Here is a 16,598-nt window from a genome sequence, read left to right on the forward strand (position 1 = left end):
CAGGCGTGAGCCACTGCACCTGGCCGTGAACAATGTTTTGACCAGAAACGTACCCTACTTGAATGCTTAATTTTTGAAACGTACATTTCCTACATGACTTTACTGCTTGTTAAAACATTTGTTTGCCATTATGGAGGCACAAGTGATGTGTTCTTTGATTGGCCATGATAAAAGCTAATAATTTCATGGTAAAAGGTAAGCATTTTGACACTTTCATCTTTATTTTATATTTTTGTTCAACTTTTTATTAGAGGCATACTGCTACTTATAAACTGTAAATTTGGCAAACAGGACATCTAGCATCTTGTCTGGCAGTAAAAGCAAATCATTATTTTATTTCAATTCATTTTTCAGCTGCAAAGGAAAAGAAGCCACACGCTGACAATAAATTATACATAAAAGCACAAACCCTAAGGCTAGTAAGTGCCAAGAGAGGACACTTTTCAATGTTATATTTGGAATGAATAAATAAAAATTATAGTCAGGCAGGCATGCTAGTTTGAACTTCAGACAAATTAAATGTTTTTTTTTTCAAGTAAGCAAATCATTATAATGCCTATTTTACAAAGTTATGGTAGGTATTTTATATTTCTTAATATTATATTCACTGGTTAAAATCCAATAAAATTTTATTTCCTGAGGACCTTGAAGTCACTCACATTTTTTCAATAAACCTTAATAAAAATAAATTTCTGTTTACTTTTGCATATGTAAAGAATTTAAGAGGGATGCTGACCCATCTGGTGAAGTCAGAAAAAGTCTAGTAACCAATGTGAACTAGGTGGAAGTCACCATTAATGAGGTTAAAATTTGTATCTTAAATGTTAGTATTTACTCAAAAAAATCATTTGTTCAATTAGATATCTACACTCAGAGAGCCTTAGTATAGTGGAAAGTGAAATAGATTTATGTTTAAAAGGCCCAAATTAAGTCTATCTCTGTTATTGCTGGGATTTAGCCAAGTCACTGGCTAGTTTTAATTTTCTTACTAATAAAATGTAATATTATGACAATTTAATAAAGTAATTTATGAGAAAACATTTTGAAAATGTAAATATGTGTAATTGCAAATGTCTAAAGTATATAAGAACTTATTTAGTCATTTTACACTATTAATAAATCATAAACTTTATATTGACTTGGATTTTCCATAAAGAATACATTTCTACAGTTCCTGGGTCTGGAGGATAATGGAAGTAACCAGAATCTTTACCCATGTATCTTCTGGGAGCAAGAGATACAGAAATAAATGCAAAGAAAGATAAAGAGAGGTAGAGGTTGAGATACAGATAAAGAAAGACATATATATAGACAGAAAATGATTAGGAGGAAAACACACATGATCTTGTTTTTAAAAATACCTCAAGGCAGAGAGTACTACAAACTTAGTGTTGAATTTAGTGTTGAACAATCACAGACATAGGTCTAGAAATTGATCCTTCACAACTCTCTTGACAAGGTAGGAGATTGAGAATATGTGAGGAAAATGGTGAGAATCTCTAGGAAGCATTGAGAAAAGTCAGTTAAATAGGGAAGTGGTAGTAACCCATGCATACGTGACAGTGAAGGGAAATAACAAAATAACAAGGAAAAATGAAAAATCTTACAGAAGTAAAAGAAACAAGATAGCCCACATCACTCACTGATCAATCAAATTTATACTTCACTATGTACTTCACTATACTGACAGAAGAGGGTGCACTTGAACTAGAACCAGTGTCAACAAACTTCTAGAAACAGAAAAAGAACAATCCAAATCATTCAAATATACTAAATCAAAAGTCCTTAAAATTCAAATCAAAACATTTCAACTGATGAGACCTCCCTCACACACACACAAACCAAGAATCAAAACAAAATTGAATGTCATAAAATAATCGAAACTGAATTAAATATCCCAAAACAAACATTTAGAAATATAAAAATAGGATAAAGCATTTAAAAATATAGGGTAAATAGACCAAACAAAAACACTTCAGAGAGAATTGTGATCAATCAGAAGAAATGAAAAATACCAAACCATCTCAGAAATAAAAAATAGACTATAACATGTTCCAGAATAGAAGAATAGACAAATGAAAATTTAGTAGAAACCTTAAAAAATTATAAGACAACAACAAAGAAAATAGAACCGAAATAAAGATAAAAGTAAAATAAAAGAAATCAAAGTGATTGGAAAGGAAGACAGAAAAAGAAGTCCCACCTATGATAATTGGAGTTTCTGGAGAAGAAAAGTAAAACAATGAGTATAACTAACAATTACATTGTACTCTCACAAAATATGCCAAAAATAAGAGATGTGTATGTGCCTGTTTGTATGTGTGTGTGTGTATCACCTTGGAATACTGGCCTAAAAGATCAACTCCAAGACATACCATGATAAATAGCTTGACAAAAATATCATAAAATTATCTATATGAGTGAAAAAAATTAGGCTGGCCTGAGATTTTCAAGAGGAACATACAAAGGAAGACAAAAGCAGAACAGCATGTTCAGGAAACTTGAGTGAAAATGCATGGGACAGATTGTACTTCCAACCAAGATGTTCTTGAAGTGTCATACCTATAGAAAAAGTTTTTATTTATTTACTCATTCATTATTTGAATAGAGTTAGAGGGTACAAATGGTTTTTTGATATACGTATAAATTGTATAGTGGAGAAGTTAGGGCTTTTAGAGTCTCCATCACCTAATTTGTATACACTGTGCCCCATAGGTAATTTCTGATCCCTCATTCCCTTCCTACCCTCCCTCTTTTGAGTCTCCAAAGTCCATCATACCACTCTATATGACCATGTATACCCATTGTTTGGCTCCCACTTAAAAGTGACTCCATGGGTATTTGTTTTTTCATTCCTCAGATACTTTACTTAGGATAATGTCTTTCAGTTCCATCCAAGTTGATGTGAAAGACATTATTTCATTCTTTTTTTAATGGCTGAGTAATACACCATGGGGTGTGTGTGTGTGTGTATATATATATACATATATATATATATATAGCACATTTTTATAATCTACTCATAGGCACTTAGGTTGATTTCATATCTTTGCAATTGTGCATTGTGCTGCTATGAACGTTCAGGTGTATGTGTCTTTTTGACATAATGACTTCTCCTTTCTGTAGATATCGAGTAGTAAGATTGCTGGATTGAATGGTAGGTATACTTTTAGTTCTTAGAGGAATGTCCATACTGTTTTCCACAGAGGTTATCCTAATTTACATTCCCACCAACAGTGTATACCTTACCTTTTTACAGCATCTATGCCAACATCTATTGTTTTTTGACTTTAATGATGGCCTTTCTGACAGGGGTAAGGTGGTATCTCATTGTGGTTTTAATTTGCATTTCCCTGATGGTTACTGATGTTGAGCATTTTTTCATATGTTTATGGGCCATTTGTATATCTTCTTTTAAAAAATGTCTGTTCATGTCCTTTGCCCACTTTTTAATGGGGTTATTTAGAGAAACACTTTTTAATATATAAAATTTTAGGGAAAACTATAACATGAACTCCTTCTGAAGAATCTAAGAGAGGTTCAGCTTTACCCAAACAACAGATAACCTCAGAAATTTCAGCAAAAGGACTTATGGTAAGTATTTAATATATTTAATTGTATAAGTAAAGTCAAAACAAGGATCAATACATGAATGGATGAGTAATTGGAAATGCTATATGTTCTGATGAAGAAGAATAGATGTAACAAAAAACAGAGAAGGGAGAACATATAGAGAATATGAAATGAGCTAATTAACTATAGTAGAGGTAACAGGTAGGGTCAAAGTTACCATTTAAAACTGACAGACGAGAGAGTAAATATTTATATAAGTACCATACCAAAAAGAGTATAAATAAAAAGGTAACACTAGAGCAAAAAATACAAATCTTTCTAAATTCTAAAAAAAAAAACTAACAAAAATCAAAACACACCAACAAGAGAAAGAAACATGGTAAACACAACATAGCACATAGTAGTTATAAAATAGTATGAAAATGTTGAGACCAAACTTCTTCATCATGTCAATATACATGCATGGTATGAATTTCACAATTAGAATGTTAAAAATTTGTTGATTACAAAGCAATACACACTCTATGCTGCATATAACGAGCAAATAAAGCAAAAATTTAGATGGCTAAAAAATGCATGGTTGTGCAAAGTTGTACTAGGCAAATAGAAAATAATAATAAAACAGGGTTGTGATGCTAATAATAGTTCAGGCAGAGTTTTAGCCAAAAAACTCAAATTATACAAAGAAAACTTGATAATGCTTATAGTCACAATTCAAAATATAATAGCTGCAAATAACACAGCATGCATGAGTTAAATATATAAAGCATATATATACACACTCATACATGACATATATAATGACAGAACATACAAGAAGAAATAAACACATTTAAAAATAGTATATATTAACAAACCAGTGCAATACAGTACAAGTGCACAGTCTATCAGTGCAAGACAGATCAAGTATACAAAAATACAAAACAATATGTAAGATTGAAACAGCGTATAGAATAATGTAATTCTTACACATTTTATTGAATACTACATCCAAATAATAGAGAATATAATTTTTATCAAGCACAATTGAAATATTCATTAAAATTTGTTATATGTGGGTACATAAAGAAAATACCATTAAGTTCCATAAAGTAACATATTTACCAAAAATATTATCTGACTGCAAAAAAGAAATTATATAAGAAATATTTTTAAAAAACATAATTTCAATTTGGAAATTGAATAAAAAACAAGAATTGTATTATACATCACTTGGCTAAAAGAAAGAATGCCTATAGAAATTGAAGATTTCCTGAAAAATTATAATAATGCAAGCACTGTATATAAAAATCTATGAGATGCATTTAACAAAGTGAACAGAGAAAAATCCATAACCTTAAATGTTGGGAGCGGTCTCTGATTACGGGTGAGCACATAGCCAATAGAATCATTGCTGGGAGCCTTGTCAGGGCCCTCTACCAATCACTTCCCGCCACGACTACCTGCAATGGTATATAAGCCCACTGTCCTTCCTGTTCGGGGTCTCTCGCCATGTAACTAGACTAGATGCCTCATTAAACTGCTGTTGGAAGAACTCCAGTTTGTTGCGTCGTCCTTGCAGGCGAGTGCGGCGCGACAAGTGGTGCCGAAACCCGGGAACTTCTCGCACCGGCGGAGACGACCTCTTTGGAGGTGAGTTCAGAACCACAGCAGCTGGGGCGGCTTTATTTTGGACCCCTGCCCTCTTCTGACGCCGGCACCGGGTGCTTGTGACCTACCCCATGGGGAACTCTCCTAGTTATCCCTGACCGTGTCCTGCGCCATTTTGTGCAGGACGTGGACCGGGTGGCCCCATGGTTTCTCCACTTGGGGTCTTTAACGATTCCGAGTTGGGATAAGCTAGAGCAGGACCTTCGCCGTGCCTGAGAGTCTGGTCCCCTTTGGGAGTGTGTTCTCCCTGTGTGGGCACTGGTGCGCTCCTGTTTAGAGGACGACCGTTGCAGCGGTCCGGTCCGGGAAGGTCAGCAAGTACTCAGTGATTATCAAGATAGTATGTCTGAGAGAGGCAAAGTGGGTCCGGCTCGGCCGGGGCGGCCGAGGAAAAGGCCGAAAAGGAAACGTAAGTCCGCAGGTAAACAGGAACGGCGGGGACGCCCGCCGCCTGAAAGGGACATGGAGGAGGTGGCTCTCAAAATGGCCTCCCTCCACATGTCGGCTTCCTCTTCTTCCTCTCGTCCTTCTTCTTCCTGTTCTTCTTCATTGTCTCGCTCTTCTTCCCGTTCGCGTTCTCGCGAGGCGGAGGAGGGGCTGTCTCCGCAGGAGAAGGCGGAGCTGGAGGAGGTGGCGGCTAGATATGAGGCAGAGCGTAATCGCCCGCCCCCGTACGCCACTGCCCCTCCTTTTCCTGTTGCGGGACCCGCCCCTCTAAATATGGAGGACGGAACCTCGTTTGTGCCTCCCCGAGCTAGAAAGAAGATACAGAGGGAGTTTGCTTTCCCCGTCTTTGAGGACGCTAATCAACATCGCTTTCACGAACACCTAGATTACAAGCAACTAAAAGCTTTGGCTGAAGCTGTCAAGGCTTATGGGTGCAATGCCGCTTACACCCGTGGCCTACTGGAACGGCTAAGTGCGCATGCCATGACCCCCAGTGATTGGGCTGGTACCGCGTGGGCCTGTCTATCCATGGGGCAATATTTAGATTGGAAATCCATATATCAAGAAGCCTGTATTAATCAAGCTCGGCAGAACGCGCAGCAGGGCCAGCCTGCCTGGGATGCCGATATGCTCTTAGGACAGGGTCGTTGGCAGAATAATCAGCTTAATTTTCCCATTCAGGTCTATAACCCCCAGGCCCAGGGTATCATAGAGCGTGCCCATGGCACCTTAAAGGCCTATCTCAAAAAACAAAAGGGGGAGACGGGGACGAGCCCTTTGGGCTTACGTATCCCTAAGCCTGTGCTCTCTCTCACCTTGTTCACTTTAAATTTTCTTTTGCTGGATGATCAGGGGCGCTCTGCTGCGGACCGCCACGCCAACCCCGGTTCCCCTTTATCAGAGCAGGTCTTGTGGAAGGATGTCCTGCTTAACAAATGGAAAGGCCCGGATCCGGTTGTGAGCCGGTCCAGGGGAGCTGTCTGTGTTTTCCCGCAGGACACTCCTGATCCAGTGTGGGTCCCGGCACGCTTAACGCGGCGAGTGCAGCGGTTGGCGGATGTGGAGGATGCAGATGATGGGGCGTCCGCTGCCGGGGATGCTGCTGCTCCTGACCTTTCTGCTGCTGGCCGCATCGGTGACGACGGACCGGCGCTGGGCCATCCTGTCGGTGTTCCCGAGACCGATGCCGGTGACCCATGATGCCCAGATCTTCCCCCGGCTGTTCGCTACTAATGCCTCTTTGGGCCTTGCCAATCTTACATGGAACTCCTCCTCAACATTTGAGACGTCGGTCCACGCTATTCAGCAGCGTAATCTGTCTTTCCCCTCCACACCTGTTTGCCTCTGGCCCCCTTTTATCTGGATCACTGCTACTTCCTCTGGTCCTGGTGTTCTCAATTGCTCCACGGCAAACTGCTCCTATGCCCGTTGCTGGAATGCCTCCAGCCAGTCCATGGCAATTGTTGCCCGTATGCCTCGGCATATTCCTTGGCCGGTGGAGGCTCCTAGCTTCTTGACCCTTTTCCGACAGCGAAGAGATTCTGGCGTTACTGCAGCTGTAATTTCCACATTGGCAGTGACTGCCGCACTGGCAGCCGCTACGGCTGCAGCGGTAGGCTCTGTTCAGACAGCACAGACGCTGAACAACCTATCGGCATCTGTGGCTACAGCTCTGGACACACAATCCACCGTCAACGCGCACCTGAAGGGTGGTATCATGATACTGAACCAACGTGTGGACTTGGTCCAGGAGCAAATAGATGCCTTATGGCAGCTGGCACAGCTGGGCTGCGAATGGCGTTTCACAGGACTATGCATTACCGCGGTACCGTTTGATAATGCTTCCGCCGCGGCCAACAAGTCTCGTCAATTATCTGCTATGTTGACAGGACACTGGTCTAGTCAATTTACCGCCTTGACCCGGCAGTTGCAATTGGAGATCACCCACATTAACTCCACACGCCTGGACTTGACAGTGACCAATGGTCTCTTTCCTACATTTCAGTCAATAGTCCGAGGACTTCGGGACTGGGCTGGCCTGGGGTCCCTAGGGTTCATGGGGATCCTGGGAGCAGGTTTCGTGATCTGGGGGTTCCTGCGCGTTCGTGCACAGCGCCGCAGGGACCGAGTGGTGGTTACCCAAGCCCTAGCCGCCCTCGAGTGTGGTCAATCCCCTGGCATCTGGCTACAAATGTTACGCTCCGAAGGTCAAGACCGCCTCCCCTCTCGCACAGCGTGACATGGCCCATGCACTCTGAGGGGTTTCCCCATTGCACCAGATTGTGGCGTGTCACCCCCTTACCAGCCGTTGCACCTCCCAGAGTCTCTGCTCATTGCACGGGAGACGGTGGCCTTTGCACCTGCTTCAGGGACTCCACCCCCTGGATCCGGACCTTGAGGTTGGAGTCCCCAAAGCTTGTGTTGCAAAACAAAAGGGGGAGCTGTTGGGAGCGGTCTCTGATTACGGGTGAGCACATAGCCAATAGAATCATTGCTGGGAGCCTTGTCAGGGCCTTCTACCAATCACTTCCCGCCACGACTACCTGCAATGGTATATAAGCCCACTGTCCTTCCTGTTCGGGGTCTCTCGCCATGTAACTAGACTAGATGCCTCATTAAACTGCTGTTGGAAGAACTCCAGTTTGTTGCGTCGTCCTTGCAGGCGAGTGCGGCGCGACACTTAAACACCTATATGAAATGAGCAATAAGGATATAAATAAAATAAATTTCCAACTCAAAAATACAGAAAGTTATCAACAAACTAAATTAAAGAGCAAACAAGGAAATACTAAAGACAAAAGCAGAAAGTAATGATAAAAAAATCAGAAAATTAATAGAAAAAGTCACTAACTCCACACTGTGGTTCTTAAAAAATTTAAGAATTTGGACATACTTTAGTTAATAGAATAAAAAATAAGAAGAAAACACAGATATGCAAATATAAAATAAATTAAAAAGGGAAAATAACTACTGACAAAATTTTTTAAAAATCAGACTAATTGAACATATCTGTGCAAATAAACTAGAAAAAGTAAATGACATAGTTAAGTTCCTGAGTCTATACTGACTGATAATGATAACTCCAGTGTTATGATTAGTGTTTGCATGGCATATATATCTTTTTTTCCCATTCTTTTACTTTTAACCTATTAGTTACATGTATATATATATATATATATATATATATATATATATATTTTGTTGTTGTTGTTGCAGACAGCATATACTTGCATTTTGCCATATTATCTTATTGAAAAACATCTGTAGTTTAATTGAGGAGTTTATACCATTGTATGTAATAATGCCATTGTTTAGGTTTAGGCCTACCAATTTATTTGGTTTTTATGTCCCATTTTTTCATTATTCCTCTTTTCTTCTTTCTTGCCTTTTGAATAAATTATAAGATACCAAATTATTTCCACTATTTTTATAATATATGTTTTATTGATTTATGCATTTATTTTTTAGTGATTGGCCTAAGAAAAATAAATTTTATCTTTCACTTATTGCATTCTATGTTCAAATACTATCATATCACTTCACAAACAGTATAAGAACTTTGTACCCATATACCGCCCCTGCCTAGATTTGTGCTACTGTTTCCATACAGTATACCTTTATATATACTTTGAATTCCATAAAACATTGTTAATATTTGGGCTTCAGATAATCAAATGTCTTTGAAGTAAATTGTTTCCATCCAGAATTCTTCATTTCTTATGTATATCTAAGTTTCCATCTGGTATTACCTATCTTCTTGAAGAACTTCCTTTAACATTTCTTGTGGTACTGGTCTGCTAATGATGAATTTTTTGGGGGGAGGTGGGCAAAAGTTTAAAGTTTTTTAATTTTTTTTTATTTTGGCTTATTATGGAGGTACAAATGTTTAGGTTACATATATTGCTTTTCCCCACCCGAGTCAGAGTGCCAAGTGTGTCCATCCCCCAGATGGTGTGCACCACACCCATTAGGTGCAAATATACCCACCCTTCCTCCCTCCTCCCACCTGCCTGACATCTGATGAATGTTACTACTACTTGTGCACATAAGTGTTGATCATGAAGAATTTTTTGACATTTTTATTTTGAAAGAAAATACTTTTATTTGTCATTGTTTAAGAAAAGTTTTGGTTTTGGTATAAAATTATAAGTCAGCATTAAGTTTTTCAACATATTAAAGTTGCCATGTGACTGTCTTTCACCTCTCATAGTTTCTAATGAAAAATCTTTAAATGACTATGCTTTTTTTGTATTTGATGAGTCATTTTCTCCAGCTATTTTAAAGATCTTTTCTTTATTTCTATCTCATAGGATTTGAACTACAATGTTCATTGTTTCATTTTCTTTGTGATTACTCTAATGGGAATTTGAAACACCGAATCTGTGGGTTTATAATTTTCATTAAATTTAGACATTTTCAATTATTTTTTCAAATATTTTTTCTGTGCTCTCCCCACCACCACCCTACACTGCTTTTTGGACTACAGTTACACTTATGTTAAACTGCTAGCTAGCTGCTCTTTGTAAGTAAGTCACTGAGACTCTTATTTTTTTTTTCTAGTGATTTTCTGTCTGTTTCACTTCATTTAGTTTTTACCAATGTATTCAAGTTTATTGATCTTTTATTCTATAGTGATTAAACTCCTATAATGCTATACAGTTAATTCTACCCTTTATTTATTGTACTTTTCACCACTAAAATTATTCTAGTTTACATTTTATATTTTCATTTGTCTGCAAATTATGTTCCTGTTTTGCTTTAAAAAGTGACACATTGTTATAAGATCTGTTTTTGTATCTCTAGATATTATTTCTGAGTCTCTTTCTATTGATTGATTTTTCTTCTTGGTATTTATCACATTTTACTGTTTCTTGAAACTTGGAAATTTTAACTTTTATGTTTTGTGTCTGGGTTTTGTTATCTGCCTTTAAAGAAAACTGAGGTTTGTTCTGGCAAGTAATAAGTTTACTTTGGTCCAGTTTTATCCTCAGAGGCTTGTTTTTGAAGTTCTGTTAAGGTGTGTGTAGAATACCCTTTACTGTAAGTACAGTTGAGCCCAAATATTAAGGTGCGGCCTTTCTGGGGGTCTCTAATGAATGCCCACATGATCATTGAGGACTGTCCACCCTAGACAATTGAAATTCAAACAGTTTCCAGCCCTGTGGTTACTCTGGGAATCATTTAGTTCCCAGATCTCTGATGATTCCAGCTCAGATTTGTGGAGTTTCACCCTATGCACCTACTTCTTAGTATTCAACAAAGACGTCAGAGGATACACTAGAGTTCTTTTATTGCATACTGCCTCTCCTCTAATGCACTGACACATAATTTCCATCTGCCTCAGCCTACTTGATTCATCAATAGTACTATTGTTTTTTCAGTTTCCTCCTCTCTTCTTATGCATTCCAGAAATTGAATCCAGGAAGAAAGCTAGAGCAATTGTATGGCTCATTTTATTTGTTTCCCTTTTCTCATGAATCACAATCCTGTGATATCTCTTATTAATAATTGTTGGAAAACTGTTGGTTCATGTATCTTCACAGTTTTCTAGTTTTTTTATGGTGAGAGAGAAAATCTAGTCCTTGATATTTCATCATGTCCAGTATCAGAATTCTATCTTCCTACCTATTTATTTACCTGTCTACCTATCAATTTTGCTTTTATACACAATTATTTCACTTACATGGACATTAGCATTCATTAAATGTTCTTTTTTTCACCTTTTAGTTAGGTAAACTGAACAAATATGATGTGGGACCTTTACTTCTCTGGGCTCTTTTTCTCATTTGTTATTTAATTTAAGGTATTTATTGTGAAGAAATTTTCCAGCTCTGTTTTTGTGATTTTAAAAAAAAATGATTTCTTTCTCTTTATAATTTCCCTCTCATTTGCAGATTTAGTACTCTACAAGCAGCTTTTATGTTAATATGGTATTATATAATATAATTGGTTTTTAAGGTTTCTACTAGGAAAACTTTTTGTAAGGGATTAAGGATATAAATGAGTCTGTGGTTCACATCAACAATCACTAAGTCAGTGTAGTAAAGCTTGAAAGACTTTGACATTTTACATTATTTTGATAAAGAAAGTCATTTTTCTGATGCTTATGCAGGTGAAATAAAGATTACCATTTTCTTATAGTTTGCCTACCAATGCGTGATTGTTAAATTACATTAAGAAAAGATAAAAATAAATTAAGGTGATTTTTTTTTTCTTCAGTAAAACATATGATTGCATGGCTTGATTGATAAAGTGAGAATAAATTGCTTTCTCTTGTACTATTCAGAAATTGGTAATCATTAGATGATTAGCTGACAACTTTACACTTGAAATGTGCTGATTAGCTTGTTTTACCTTAATAACCCTATGATAGTGACCACCTTATCTTGCACTTTAATTTTAAAATTAATGAACTAATCATTTATTGTGTGGTCTCTTCCACTGTTCTGCCCAATTACTTCAGTATTGAATGGCACTTTGCATTTTTGCTGGTCCACTAGTCCCATATTATGTTCTTTCTCAACTTTTCTATTCAGCTACAGGATAATTAAATGCCATATTTTAGCATCTTATAACCTTGACACATAAATTCTCTTTTCTCAATGGTTCAAATTAATGGACAAATAATGACCCACTAGAAGTTTCAGTGAGACATTACTATATATAAAATGTTAATGTAAATTAAATGCTAAATAAGAATCAGTAATACATGACTATTGCTTCATATTAGTGAGTGATATAGAGTATTGAGTGAATATTAAACTTTTAAACTATTTCTTGGTTGTGTGCATATATATGTGTATGTGTTTATGTGTACTTAAACTAAGTGCTTTGGAAATTAAAATTTTACTTTGTTAATTTTCCTACTTTGCTTCCAAATCCCTGACTCAATGAACTCATAATGTATATATATGTAACTGGCATGACAAAACTAGTACAAGGAGCGAAGGGGTACAAAGCCATATTATAGCAAGGTTTTTGTATACTATTTAAATTAACTTAGTATTAATCCAAAATCTATGGTTTTACATTATATATAATTATAAGCCCCAAGGCAATCACTAATAAAATACAGCAAACTGTACGATGAAATAAATAACAAGAGAATTAAAGTGTTGTACTATTAAATATCTACTTAACACAAACAAAATCAAGTAACGGAAGAATAGAGGATCAAAAAAGACATAAGATACAGAGAAGAAAAGGCAGAGAGAGAGATTGATTTATATTAAAATACCAATGAATGATAGCTATATTAAGAAAAAATAGAAATAAATTAAGGAACTATATTTTAGGGAAACACTTGATTTCATTATTGGATTGGTGAAGATCACTTTCTCTATACTATTTAAATATGTGTGTGTGTGTGTGTGTGTGTGTGTATATATCTCAATCATATGCTATGTGGGACACATGAGAATGAGAACCTTATTGATGTTGGAGGAGTGGGTCAGATTAAACGTTTCTGAAAAGGTAAAATATGAATAATGATTTTAATCATAAGTAGAAGTTAGTCAAGGAAAAATATTCAAGGAAGAAAAAAGGAACATTTATGGAGATACTGAGCTGAGAGATATCTAAGTGTATTTTAGATTATGAAAGAAGGCAAATGTAGCTTGAGTAGAGACCATGCAAGATGATGTTGGAGAATGCTGTTCAAGGGACTTCATAAATGTAAAATGACAAAAATAAAGGGAATGTGAATTTTTCATGTATTTATTTAATCATTCATTTAACATCTCTAATGTTGTTATTCTGTTCTGTATTTTGGGATTAAAGAATAAATAAGGCATGGCCCATTACTTTAAAGAAGTCATGAGCCTAGTTAGACAAAAGACACAAATAAATATTTAAAATGCATTGAGTTAAGTGTGACATGATATAGGACATCATTCTACAAGTGCTGTGGATATGTATCCCTTGGGATATACAAAGATTCTCCAGAGATATTATTTTTATACTTACTCTTTCTTATTAATATTGACCCATATGAAATTTCACATATTTAAGTATCTTGGATCTAAAAATGGCAATTATGTATGGTTCAATTTGATAAAAATTTATTATGAAGATTTTGCCTATAGTTGACATATCATGCAGTTCTTCTTTCCAAACTTCTTTTTTTTTTTTTTTTTTTTTGTATTTCAGCTTATCATGGGGGTACAAAAGCTCAGGTTATGTACATTGCCCATGTCCCGTCCATCCCCCCGAGCCAGAGCCCCAAGCATGTCCATTCCCCAGACAGTGCGCCAGGCACCCACCATGTAGTCATACCTCCATCCCCTCCCCCCACCCGCTACTTCCCCAAGTCAGCACCTTCAAGCATGACCATTCCCCAGACGGTGAGCAACACACTCATCATGTAGGCATACACCCATCCCCTCCCTCCAACCCCCCGCCTCAGTCTGATATCCAGCTGGTATCGTTCCCCAGTGTGCATTTAGGTGATGATCAGGGAAACCAATTTTCTGGTGAGTACATGTGATGCTTGCTTTTCCATTCTTGGGATACTTCACTTAATATAATGGGTTCCAACTCTCTCCAGGAGAACCAAAGAGATGGCGTATCACCGTTATTTCTTATAGCTGAGTAATACTCCATGATACTTCTTTACTAAAATCAACCTTATCCCTTTTCAAAGAAAGACATACTTGATACTCTTCTAGAATCTTGTTATGGCACTTGCTTCAGGTGCCATAAAGAAATATAGGGGAATAAAATAAATGCATAATTAGAACACCTTTTACATCAAAATTCACAATAAGACTTTTAAAAATTCTGATCAAGCAAGTAATAGTGTTAGAAACAATGTATCTTGACCACAAATATGATATCATGAATCCATATATAACTATAATTAATTTATTGACACTTTTATCACTATAATACAAGCTTGTCATCTCTAGTAACAATTTTTGTGAAAGTGCATTTTGTCTGAAACTAATATAGCCATTCTAGCTCTCTTTTGGATGCTCTTTTCATGGTATAACTTTTCCAACATTTTACTTTAAACCTATTTATCACTTTGTATTGGAAGTGTTTTTTTTCCATTTTTCCAATATCTATCTTTTGTCTGTTTAGTTACTGATAACATAAGATTTATGTCTGCAATTTTCCCTTTTTTTCTCTGTATCTTATGTCTCTTTTGATCTCTGTTCTTCCATTACTTTATTTTGTTTGTGTTAAGTAGATATTTAATAGTACAACACTTTAACTCTCTTGTTATTTAGTGCATATACAATTTGCTATATTTTATTAGTGATTGCCTTGGGGCTTATAATTATATATAATGTAAAACCATAGATTTTAGATTAATACTAAGTTAATTTAAATAGTATACAAAAACCTTGCTATAATATGGCTTTGTACCCCTTCACTACTTGTACTAGTTTTGTCATACCAGTTACATATATATACATTATGAGTTCATTGAGTTGGTTTTATAAATATTGCTCTATGCAGCTGCCTTTTAAATCAAATAGAAAGAAAGTGTTACAAATAAAAATACATTCATTCTTCTTTTGTATTTATCAATATATTTACATTTACCAGTGATCTTTGTTTCTTCATGTGTATCCAAACTACACTCTAAGTGTTCCTTCTTTTCAGTCTGATGGACTCATTTTAGTATTTCTTCTAAGGTAGGTCTGCTAGCAATAAATCTCTCAGTTTTGGTTTATCTCAGAATATCACAATTCTTCTTTGTTTTTAAAGAACAGTTTATCTGAACATAGAATTCTTGGCTCACATTCTTTTCCTTTCATCACTTTGAATATGCCATCCCACTGCCTTCTGAACTACACTGTTTCTGATGAGAAGGCAGCTTTTAAACATACTGAGGATCGTGGGTATTTGGTGAGTTGCGTCTCTATGATTTTAATCATTTTTTTAAACTGGCAGATAAAATTGTATGTATCATGTACAACATAATATTTTGAATTACATATATATTCATTGTGGAATGACTAAATGAACCTAATTAACATATACATTACCCCACATAATAACATCTTTGTTGTGAGAACATTTAACATCCATTCTTTTGGCATTTTTTAAGAACACAATATATTCTTATTAGCTATAGTTACCATGTTGTACAATAGATCTCTCAAACTTATTTCTCCTAATTAACTGAAATTTTGTATCCTTTGACCAATATCACCCTCCATCCCTCAACTATCGTAGCCCCAGGTGTCTACAATTCCACTCTCTAGCTCTTCAAAATCAGCTGCTTTAGAGTCCACATGTGGGTGAGATCATGTAACATCTCACACCTGTTAGAATGGCTATTGTCACAAAGACAAAAGATAACAAGTGTTAATAAAGATGTGGAGAAAAAAGAACCCTTGGACACTGTTGGTGCGAATGTGAATTAGTACAGCCATAAGGAAAAACAGTATGGAGGTTCCCCATAAAATTAAAAATTGAACTATAATATGATCTAGCATTCCCACTTCTCGGTATATATCCAAAGGAAATGAAATCAGAGAGGCATCTGCACTCCCATGTTTATCACAGCATTATCCTAAGTGTTCCTGAAAAGACGAATGAATAAAGAAAATATGATATATATGTGTATGTGTATATACACATATATATGTATACACACACATACACACACAATGAAATACTATTCAGCCTTAAAATAAAAGGAAATCCTGCCACTTGTGACATTTATGAACTTAGAGGACATTATGTTAAGCCTTTTCTCTATTTTTGATTGCAAGATTTTTCGTTTTCTTTTTTCTTTTCTTTTTTTCCTTTGGCTTTGGACAATCTGATAATAATGTGTGCCTAGGTATGGATCTCTTTTAATTTTCTGTCTGGTGTTTTTTAAGCTTGCTTCATGGTTGTGCAAGTTAATGCATGTAATAAAATATGGGAAATTTTTGGTCTTTATTTCTTCTTCCAGGACACCCTATATGCAT

Source organism: Lemur catta, chromosome 9, assembly GCF_020740605.2.
Source record: "Lemur catta isolate mLemCat1 chromosome 9, mLemCat1.pri, whole genome shotgun sequence".
NCBI classification, from domain to species: Eukaryota; Metazoa; Chordata; class Mammalia; order Primates; family Lemuridae; genus Lemur; species Lemur catta.